Raw genomic sequence first — 11011 nt, 5'->3', positions numbered from 1 at the left:
CTAGGCATTATCAAGTGCTTGTCAGATTGTGAATTAGAGACTGATGAAATGTGTATAGCCTGCACAAAAAACAAAGCAGAGCTCATGCCTTTCATTCAACTTTGTTCAAATCATCATTAGAGTTGCATCATGCAGCCTTAGAATGTATTATAAATCAGAACATATAGCGCAAAGTTTATATCACAACCAAAGTTACATTAGTAACTCTAAAGTAAGGATAATTAAAGTACCTGTTTCTTTGTTAACCGCTCAACACAGAATAAGCCGCATGTGCGCACTCCCTCAAATCGTTTGGAGAAAATATCCTTCCTATTTTATTCAGCTATATTCATTTGTATTCTTCATACTATAAAATAATGTAAAATAATGCCACGGAGTTCTAAGCAAATCTTGTCAGCTAAATTAACTAGTGTAGTACGCAGCCATATGGCATAGCCAAATCAGGGCCTAAAATAAGGGCAATTCAGAGTATGCAAATCTGTTCTTCTGAAATAGACTACATTTTCTTCATATCATGTTTCTTTAGATCTGTCTAAAATAAAGAATGGATTTATCGTGAAGGTGTAGGCTATATTACATGGATTTATTCGACTTTTTAAAATTTAGATGTTCCAAAGGTCTGCATCAGTGACTTGTAGGCTAAGCGTGGAGGCCAGGAGATGCTAAACGTGTTTATTTTAATTAACGGTCAATTACCATGAGACCGGCAGTTATTTACTTGACAATCACCGGCTGACAAAATGTCATGACCTCCACAGCCCTATGTGCACCCAATGGTATGTTTGGCTGAGTGTACCAAATCTGTAGTGCCTTGCAGTCAGCGACGGTGGAGTTGCCGTATCAGGCTATGATGCAGCATGACAGTATGCTCTCGATGGTGCTCCTGTAGAGCACTGTGATGTCCCTCGGGGACAGGCCGAATTTCTTCAGCCTCCTGAGGTTAAAGAGTCGCTGTCGTGCCTTCTTCACCACAGAGTCCTGTGTTTTGACCATTTCAGCTCCTCGGAGATGTGTACGCCGAGGAACCTGAAGTTTATTACCGTTTCCACGGCGGCTTCGTTGATAAGGATGGAGGCGTGCCCAGCCTTATTTCTCCTGAAGTCCAGAATCAGCTCCTTTGTTTTCCTGAGGTAGTGGTTGTTTACCTGACACCACACCATCAGAGTGCCTACCTTCTCCCTGTCTTGTCGTTGTTGGTTATCAGGCCTACTACTGTTGTGTCGTCAGTGAACTTGATGATGGAGTTGGAAATGTGTGAGACCACGCAGTCGTGGGTATACAGGGAGTACAGGAGGGGACTGAGTACGCACACTTGTGGGGCCCCCGTGTAGAGGATCAGTGGCACCGGTTAGCAAGTTCCCATATGCATATACACTGCTCAAAAAAATAAAGGGAACACTTAAACACCACAATGTAACTCCAAGTCAATCACACTTCTGTGAAATCAAACTGTCCACTTAGGAAGAAACACTGATTGACAATACATTTCACATGCTGTTGTGCAAATGGAATAGACAACAGGTGGAAATTATAGGCAATTAGCAAGACATCCCCAATAAAGGACTGGTTTTGCAGGTGGTGGCCACAGACCACTTCTCAGTTCCTATGCTTCCTGGCTGATGTTTTGGTCACTTTTGAATGCTGGCGGTGCTTTCACTCTAGTGGTAGCATGAGACGGAGTCTCCAACCCACACAAGTGGCTCAGGTAGTGCAGCTCATCCAGTATGGCACATCAATGCGAGCTGTAGCAAGAAGGTTTGCTGTGTCTGTCAGCGTAGTGTCCAGAGCATGGAGGTGCTACCAGGAGACAGGCCAGTACATCAGGAGACGTGGAGGAGGCCATAGGAGGGCAACAACCCAGCAGCAGGACTGCTACCTCCGCCTTTGCGCAAGGAGGAGCAGGAGGAGCACTGACAGAGCCCTGCAAAATGACCTCCAGCAGGCCACAAATGTGCATGTGTCTGCTCAAACGGTCAGAAGCAGACTCCATGAGGGTGGTATGAGGGCCCGACGTCCACAGGTGGGGGTTGTGCTTACAGCCCAACACGTGGTCCTCTGTAGCTCAGCTGGTAGAGCACGGCGCTTGTAACGCCAAGGTAGTGGGTTCAATCCCCGGGACCACCCGTACACAAAAAAACGTATGCACGCATGACTGTAAGTCGCTTTGGATAAAAGCGTCTGCTAAATGGCATATTAATATTTATATTATTAACACCGTGCAGGACGTTTGGCATTTGCCAGAGAACACCAAGATTGGCAAATTCGCCACTGGCGCCCTGTGCTCTTCACAGATGAAAGCAGGTTCACACTGAGCACGTGACAGACGTGACAGAGTCTGGAGACGCCGTGGAGAACGTTCTGCTGCCTGCAACATCCTCCAGCATGACCGGTTTGGCGGTGGGTCAGTCATGGTGTGGGGTGGCATTTCTTTAGGGGGCCGCACAGCCCTCCATGTGCTCGCCAGAGGTAGCCTGACTGCCAGTAGGTACCGAGATGAGATCCTCAGACCCCTTGTGAGACCATATGCTGGTGCGGTTGGCCCTGGGTTCCTCCTAATGCAAGACAATACTAGACCTCATGTGGCTGGAGTGTGTCAGCAGTTCCTGCAAGAGGAAGGCATTGATGCTATGGACTGGCCCGCCCGTTCCCCAGACCTGAATCCAATTGAGCACATCTGGGACATCATGTCTCGCTCCATCCACCAATGCCACGTTGCACCACAGACTGTCCAGGAGTTGGCGGATGCTTTAGTCCAGGTCTGGGAGGAGATCCCTCAGGAGACCATCCACCACCTCATCAGGAGCATGCCCAGGTGTTGTAGGGAGGTCATACAGGCATGTGGAGGCCACACACACTACTGAGCCTCATTTTGACTTGTTTTAAGGACATTACATCAAAGTTGGATCAGCCTGTAGTGTGGTTTTCCACTTTTAATTTTGAGGGTGACTCCAAATCCAGAACTCCATGGGTTGATACATTTGAATTCCATTGATCATTTTTGTGTGATTTTGTTGTCAGCACATTCAACTATGTAAAGAAAAAAGTATTTCATAAGATTATTTCATTCATTCAGATCTAGGATGTGTTATTTTAGTGTTCCCTTTATTTTTTTGAGCAGTGTACATAATAAGTGTAATTAGAAAGAAATATCAAGAGAGCTTTTTACTTACTTCCAACATCTAGTCTGGTGCCGCTACCAAAAGTGTACCACAGTGATACAATCCCTATTACTGCTGGTACAAAAACCTCCTGACCATTGGGCAAGCTACATTTCTTCATACTGTGGTTGAAATCATTGACTCTAATATGGTATGAATACTAGCCAAAGATGATTTTATCTTGTTCATTTCAAAATATAGTATTTTTTGTTTTGTTTTCCCCCAAAATTACAAAACCTGTTTATTGAAGATTTCCTACAAGGTGCCGTATGTTTAATCACACATCTAATAAATGTAAGCTAATCACTCTCATCGTTTGAAGGCAGGTCAAATGTAATTAGATGTAATGACATACTTATTAAAATTGGCCATATTATGTGTAGGCTTTGTATATTTTTTTTCCCAAAATCATGTAAAAGAAAGTAAGTAAAACAATTCTCAATATCGAGGCTAACTTTATATAGATATTGAAACACGACATCAAAAGGTGAAAAAAAACAGTAAATTTTGTTGTTTACTTACTTCCAACATCAAGTCTGTAGCCACTACCAAAAGTCCACCACAGTGATAAAATCTATGTTACTGCTGGTACAAAAACCTCTCTGTGTTGTGATGCTGCAGCTGTTACAGTGAAGATCACTCATACTGAATCATCATCAACACAAATACACTTTAACATCTTCCAGGTAGAACAAACACTTCATATAAGCTGTTTCTAGATAATACAAATATGAATTGTATCTTAAATCCAGATATGAGTATTTTTTCCTTCTTCTGTGTATCAGGTGTTTTCCTAGTCTGTAGGTACAGTCCAGCATTAGATCCAGTGTTGCTAGTATTCCTCCATATTGTCCATATGAAAGACAACAGCAGCAGCAGTAGTGATAGTGATCCATGTTGTATATTCCTTTATTAAAGATGTTGATCTCAGATTTAACAGTGGTGGTAAAGTCAGTGTGGACAGACAACACTACCAGAGGAATCCTACCAGCTTTAGTTTAGAGAAGTGTTCACTAACTGATTAGAGGAACTTACATAAGAGAACAAGCATGAGTGAACAGACAGTTCATTATATCTGATCATCATCAGAATAAAAATACAATGGTGGTGTGACATAAAAGCCATACATGAGTTATTTGAGTAGAAAGAGTAAACAGTTGCTGTTTGATGTTATTAAAGGGAAGGCAGGTAGCTAGCGGTTAGAGCGTTGGCATAGTAACCTAAAGGCTGCTAGTTCAAATCCCCAGGACGACACGGTGAAATGTCTGTTGATGTGCCCTTTAGCAAGGCACTTAACCCTAATTGCTCCCTGGTCACCGTTTATAATGGCAGATGCTGGCTGTGACCCCGCTCTCCTAGGATGTCTCAGGGGGATTTGGGATATCCCTTCACAAAAACATTTCCAATTCCCGTATAATACACGTGTGAATTGGACAAATATAAGCACCCACCTAATTACTATTATTAGAAAAGCAAACTCATGCAGGACAAATATATTCTAATGATGGGAACCTAGATTTGAAACACTGATTTGCATAATGTATCTGCCCCACTGCTCTGGGAGTGTTTATAGCCCTGTGAGTTGAACACTTCATGACTGAGAGCTGTTCTTCATGACAACAGAACCCACAACAACCATGACTGTTATCACCATCCTCATCTGGACACTGGCTTTTTGCTTTCAAGGTTAACGTTTTCAGAATATATTGTTGAAAATTTGTTAAATATAAACAAAGCAATAATGTATATTAATGTTAATATTTCTATTCAGAACTATTGATTACTATTCCAGAGGACAAGTCACTGTGCCTCTGACTCCTGCAGTGAAAGCTGTTCTCCCAGAACAGCCAGTCTCTATGAACTGTAAAACCAGCAGTAATGTGCATGGAGATTGTTACAATGGTCAGTCATCGGGCCATCAGTGTCTATCCTGGTACCAAAAGAAACCTGGATAAAACCCCAAACTCATGATGCTTCCAGGGAACACACTCCCAAACTCCTTGTTTATCAAGGAAGTATTCTTAGCTCTGGGACTCTATCTAGATTCAGTGGTAGTGGATCTCATAGTGACTTCACTCTGACCATCAGTGGAGTCCAGGCTGAAGATGCAGGAGATTACTACTGTCAGAGTTTCCACTATCCCAATAGTAAATATGTGTTCACACAGTGATACAGAGTCATACAAAAACCTCCCTCAGTCAGACTGCACAGTGACTGTACTGCTACAGCTGGGACCTACTGCAGGTGCTGAGGGGAGGAGATGATCCAGTACAATGACACAGTGTGTAGTAGAGCTGAGCAACAATAGAGTCAAACTAGAGCTATGTCTAGAAGACCTTAGATCATAACTGATCACTAAATGTTTCTCCTGACCATTAACTACATGATGACTCTGTTGAGTAACTCAAGGAAAACCATCAACCAATCTGAATAGAGATAATGTGCAAGGATCAAAACCCCTAAAGATGACCTGTGTTTTGAATAGCTAGAATTTAATCAACATGATTCAAACACATACAATAAAGCCCCTAAACATTACCCATACATCCTCCCTCACACCACTGTGGTAGTTCCAGAGAGCAGCACGTGAAGCAGGAGACTGGAGAAGTCAGAGGTCTGGAGATCTCCCGCTAAAAGCAGTCAGTCATCAGCATCTGTCCACACATGGACTGCAGTTACTGACTCTGACCACTGGAGTGAGACAGAAAGCAGATACTATCTGGTCTAATAACACAGCAATAACAATATGCTCCATTTGTAGATGTCTATAATCAATATATCAGTCACCATTCAGCACTTATATCAAAACCCATGTCAGTGATTAAGTAACTATCATGTTTCTACATCACATCAGTCTGACTGTCCAGGAAGACTATTTACATATAGGACACTTTGCATAGACAGCACATGCTTCAGTGGTCTGGGAGTGTTTATAGCCCTGTGAGTTTAACACTTCATGACTGAGAGCTGTCCTTCATGACAACAGAACCCACAACAACCATGACTTTTATCACCATCTTCATCTGGATTTTTGCCCTCTGTCTCCAAGGTAATATATTTTACAGAAAAGGACCTGGATCATAGCAATAAATATATAACCTCATTACAGTTTTAGTGAATATGCTAAATGGACAAATGAATGAACAATGTAATGCTAATGATACATGCCATCTCTGTTTCAGAGTCCAGAGGCCAGTACACTGTAACTCAGACTCCTGCAGTGAAAACTGTTTCAGTGGGTCACTCAGTCAGTCTCAGCTGTAAGACCAGCAGTGCTGTATACAGTGACAGCAATGGACAGTGGTTGGCCTGGTATCAACAGAAACCTGGAGGAGCTCCTAAACTCCTAATATACTTGGCTAAAACTCTTCAGTCTGGGACTCCATCTAGATTCAGTGGCAGTGGATCTGGGAGTGACTTCACTCTGACCATCAGTGGAGTCCAGGCTGAAGATGCAGGAGATTACTACTGTCAGAGTTACCATAGTGGTAATGTGTTCACACAGTGATACAGAGCCGTACAAAAACCTCCCTCAGTCAGACTGCACAGTGACTGTACTGCTACAGCTGGGACCTACTGCAGGTGCTGAGGGGAGGAGACAGTGACATGGAACACTGTAACTGTGGGTGTTGTCAGTTTAGGAATGATTTAACACGAGGGTGGATAAGTTGACATTATAGTCAGCATCACTGATATATTAAGATCAGTTTATTTTAGTTCACAAGATTTCAGAATAAATATCCCAGTCTCTGCAAGGTCCCCTAGTCAGGTAGTGAGTTTCAAGCAAAGATTCAACCATATTTACTAAGATCATTTAACATGATTATAACCCACTAAAACAACCTGAGGTTCTGTCATACACGAGACAGTGACATGGAACACTGGTTAGTGAAGTCAACTTTGAATATGTTTAGAAAGCATCATTTAGATTACATTTACATTTAAGTCATTTAGCAGACACTCTTATCCAGAGCAACTTACAGTTAGTGAGTGCATACATATATATATATATATATATATATATATATATATATATATATATTTTTTTTTTTTATATATATATATATATATATTTATTTATTTTCATACTGGCCCCCCATGGGAATCGAACCCACAACACTGGCATTGAAAACGCCATGCTCTACCAACTGAGCTACATCCCTGCCTGCCATTCCCTTTCCTTCCCTGGACGACGCTGGGCCAATTGTGCGCCGCCCCATGGGTCTCCAGGTCGCGGCCGGCTACGACAGAGCCTGGGGATGTGCTCTGTCACATGTTCCCCATCATCATCATTGTAGTGCACCTCCAAAAGTTATTTGAAGTTCTGAAATACCCACAATACCAGTCCAATATGCAAAATAAGATGGAGAGAAGTAAAGAAGTAAAGAAGAAGAAGGTGATGTTATATCAGCATCAGCCCCCCTGGATACAATTCCCATAATGCACCTCACAACCAAATATTGATGTGATCATCTAGCATTATATTAACTATTTTGGTGAACAGGTTATTGACTGTTACATCTGTGAATGAGACATGATGCTGGATCTGTGAATGTGACATGATGCTGGGCTCAAACAGACATATTATATGTCATGAATTACATGTTGGCATATCTGTTATGTCTCCCTCCCTGAATCAACCATAGAGGTTAAAACCAGTTCACTCCCTAACATCTGGCCCAGTCTAGGGTGTTTCAGGTAGTGAAACTATTGAACTGCTAGACTTGTAGCTGTGGGAGTGAAACTGAGATTTAAATAGACAGGGCTGGGTGTTTCTGCTTGTCCCAGAATAGAACAGTACTGTCACCAGATGTTCACTCTGTCCCCAGGGGGTTGGAGGTAGAGAAGACTATGACTATCTTGAAGATGTGATACTTCTAATATTATGTGGACAACTTCTAAAATAAATGTAGCTTAATGCAGGTGTGAGCACATTGGTGATCATCGAAGATATCGATAAAATTTTCAATAGCATCAGATTACTGTCAAGCAGGTCAAAAACTGTTCCAAGAAAGGTGAACAAAGATCACCTACTACATGTGGCTAAACCTCTCCTGTTAATCTGTGTAAATAGTAGTATATTGTGTTAATATGAACTACTGGTTGATGACGTTGTGGTTAGAACATAAATAACTAAGCAATGAGGTTTAGGTCGGATAGTTTTCATAGAAACTGTGAATCAGGCTTTATGAATGTATTTCAATATCATTCAACATTTAAGACTAAAGTCTAATAATTGAAAGAGAAAACTTTATTTTAATCTATTCATTAAAGCATCAAAGCAAACATTCCTACAGTATCTAATAGTAATAAAGCAGAACACATCTAATCTAACATTGATACAACCTCAGTCTACAGAGAGGATTGACACATGAACTCAAGCAAAGCCCTCTGTTAGTCTACATGTCAGTGATCAATAAGACAGATAACATCTGATCTCAGAACAGAGTCAAAGCAGAGGAACCAGCAGCCTCTCTCCACAGGGGTGTGTGACTGAGGTGTCCTACCCAGAACAGTCAGCCCTCCTCAGGGTCTTGGTGACTGGAGTCTGGGATTTCTGCTGGGCTTCACAGGTCACCTCTCCTGCCTTGGTCCACTCCTGGGCAGTGAGAGTAAGGGTGCTGCTCCAGCTGTACAGGCCGTCCTTCTCCAGGACCCCGGGACTGGCCTCCTGCTTCTTGCCGGTCCCATCCACTTTCCAGCTCATGGTCCAGTCTGAGGGGAAGCCCTTGTTGGCCAGACACGTCAGTGTGGCTGTTGTTGTACTGGACAGCTCCTCACTAGAGGGGGGCAGGACGGTGAGGGTGGGGGCTCTGTTACCTGGAACAAACAGAACACATCAACTAAGTAACTACATCAAGTACAGCTACAGTAAGAAATGATCTTCAGCAAAGAACACATCAAAATAAAGTGAATTGGAAATGCCTTCTAAATATGAAAATAAAAGTTACATTGTTTAAAAGATGTGGAGAAAACACTAAAGTAACATGATACAAAGCACATTTATGAACCTAACAAGTATAAAGTGGTTAAATAACTAGAGTTACTATTCATATGGTGTCAGTTACACATGTCATACAGATATTGTTTAGGAATGGATCTGATCAGAATAGCCTACTCATATTCATAGTATTTGCAGAATTTGAGCATAAATTAATTTTAAATACGTATCAAACATGTTAGATCATGAAGTCGGTTTCAAACTGAGACCGTTTGTCTTCACAGTAACAGTGAAGGCTACCATGAACACAATGCAACAATGATGCTTACTATATCCAATACTATTCAAATGCAATTTGAAAAACATCTAAAATATCTAAAATCAAAATATTTTAATAGAGACAGAGTTTAGGAAAGTAAATACCACATTTTATCAGAAAGAAATATAAAGAGAGCTTGTTACTTACTTCCAACATCAAGTCTGGTGCCGCTACCAAAAGTCCACCACAGTGATACAATCCCTATTACTGCTCGTACAAAAACCACCTGACCATTTGGCAAGCTGAATTTCTTTAGACTGGGTTTTAAATCATTGAATCTACTATGGTATGAATACTTGTCAAAGATGACTTTATCTTGTTCATTTGAAATAAAGTATTTTCTGTTTAGTTTCCCCCCCAAATATTTGCAAAACCTACTGTTTATTGTACATTTCTTAAAAGGTGCAGTATGTTTATTCATACAACTCATCTAAAATGAAGACAAATCACTCTCATCGTTTAAAGGCAGCTTCAAAGTTGATTAGATGTAATAACATTATATTCTAACTGGCCATTGTATATTTCCCCCAAGAATCATGTAAAAAAAGGTATGTTAAAAAATCCTCAATATCGAGGCTAAATTGATAGAGAAATTGAAAGACTACATCAAAAGGAAAATATAATGGTTAATTTTGTGTTTACTTACTTCCAACATCTAGTCTGGTGCCGCTACCAAAAGTCCACCACAGTGATACAATCCCTATTACTGCTCGTACAAAAACCTCTCTGTGTTCAAATCAAAACAAATCAAATCAAATTTTATTGGCCACATGCGCCGAATACAACAGGTGCAGACATTACAGTGAAATGCTTACTTACAGCCCTTAACCAACAGTGCATTTTTTTTTTTTATAAAAGAGTAAAATAAAACAACAACAAAAAAGTGTTGAGAAAAAAAGAGCAGAATAAAATAACAGTAGGGAGGCTATATATACAGGGGGGTACCGGTGCAGAGTCAATGTGCGGGGACACCGGCTAGTTGAGGTAGTTGAAGTAATATGTACATGTGGGTAGAGTTAAAGTGACTATACATAAATACTTAATAATAACAGAGTGTGGGGGGGGGGGGGGGGGGGCAGTGCAAATAGTCCGGGTAGCCATGATTAGCTGTTCAGTAGTCTTATGGCTTGGGGGTAGAAGCTGATGAAAAGTATTTTGGACCTAGACTTGGCACTCCTGTACCGCTTGCCGTGCGGTAGCAGAAAGAACAGTCTATGACTAGGGTGGCTGGAGTCTTTGACAATTTTGAGGGCCTTCCTCTGACACCTCCTGGTATAGAGGTCCTGGATGGCAGGAAGCTTGGCCCCAGTGATGTACTGGGCCTTACGCAATACCCTCTGTAGTGCCTTGCGGTCAGAGGCCGAGCAGTTGCCATACCAGGCGGTGATGCAACCAGTCAGGATGCTCTCGATGGTGCAGCTGTAGAATTTCTTGAGAATCTGAGGACCCATGCCAAATCTTTTCAGTCTCCTGAGTGGGAATAGGCTTTGTCGTGCCCTCTTCACGACTGTCTTGGTGTGTTTGGACCATGATAGTTCATTGGTGATGTGGACACCAAGGAACTTGAAGCTCTCAACCTGTTCCACTACAGCC

At 41.7% G+C, this 11011-nt stretch overlaps 1 gene segment (V, D, J or C); it reads right to left on the bottom strand.

Moving 5' to 3' along the window:
* Positions 1-8535: 8535 nt before the first annotated feature.
* LOC311140087 (Ig kappa-b4 chain C region-like) lies at positions 8536-10073 on the bottom strand. The segment is given in 3 exons: positions 10065-10073; positions 9566-9644; positions 8536-8978 (listed from the first exon to the last, which is right to left on the bottom strand).
* Positions 10074-11011: the final 938 nt, after the last annotated feature.

Source organism: Coregonus lavaretus (assembly GCF_964263955.1).
Source record: "Coregonus lavaretus genome assembly, chromosome: 13".
NCBI classification, from domain to species: Eukaryota; Metazoa; Chordata; class Actinopteri; order Salmoniformes; family Salmonidae; genus Coregonus; species Coregonus lavaretus.
This window is presented reverse-complemented; position numbering and strand designations above follow the sequence as displayed.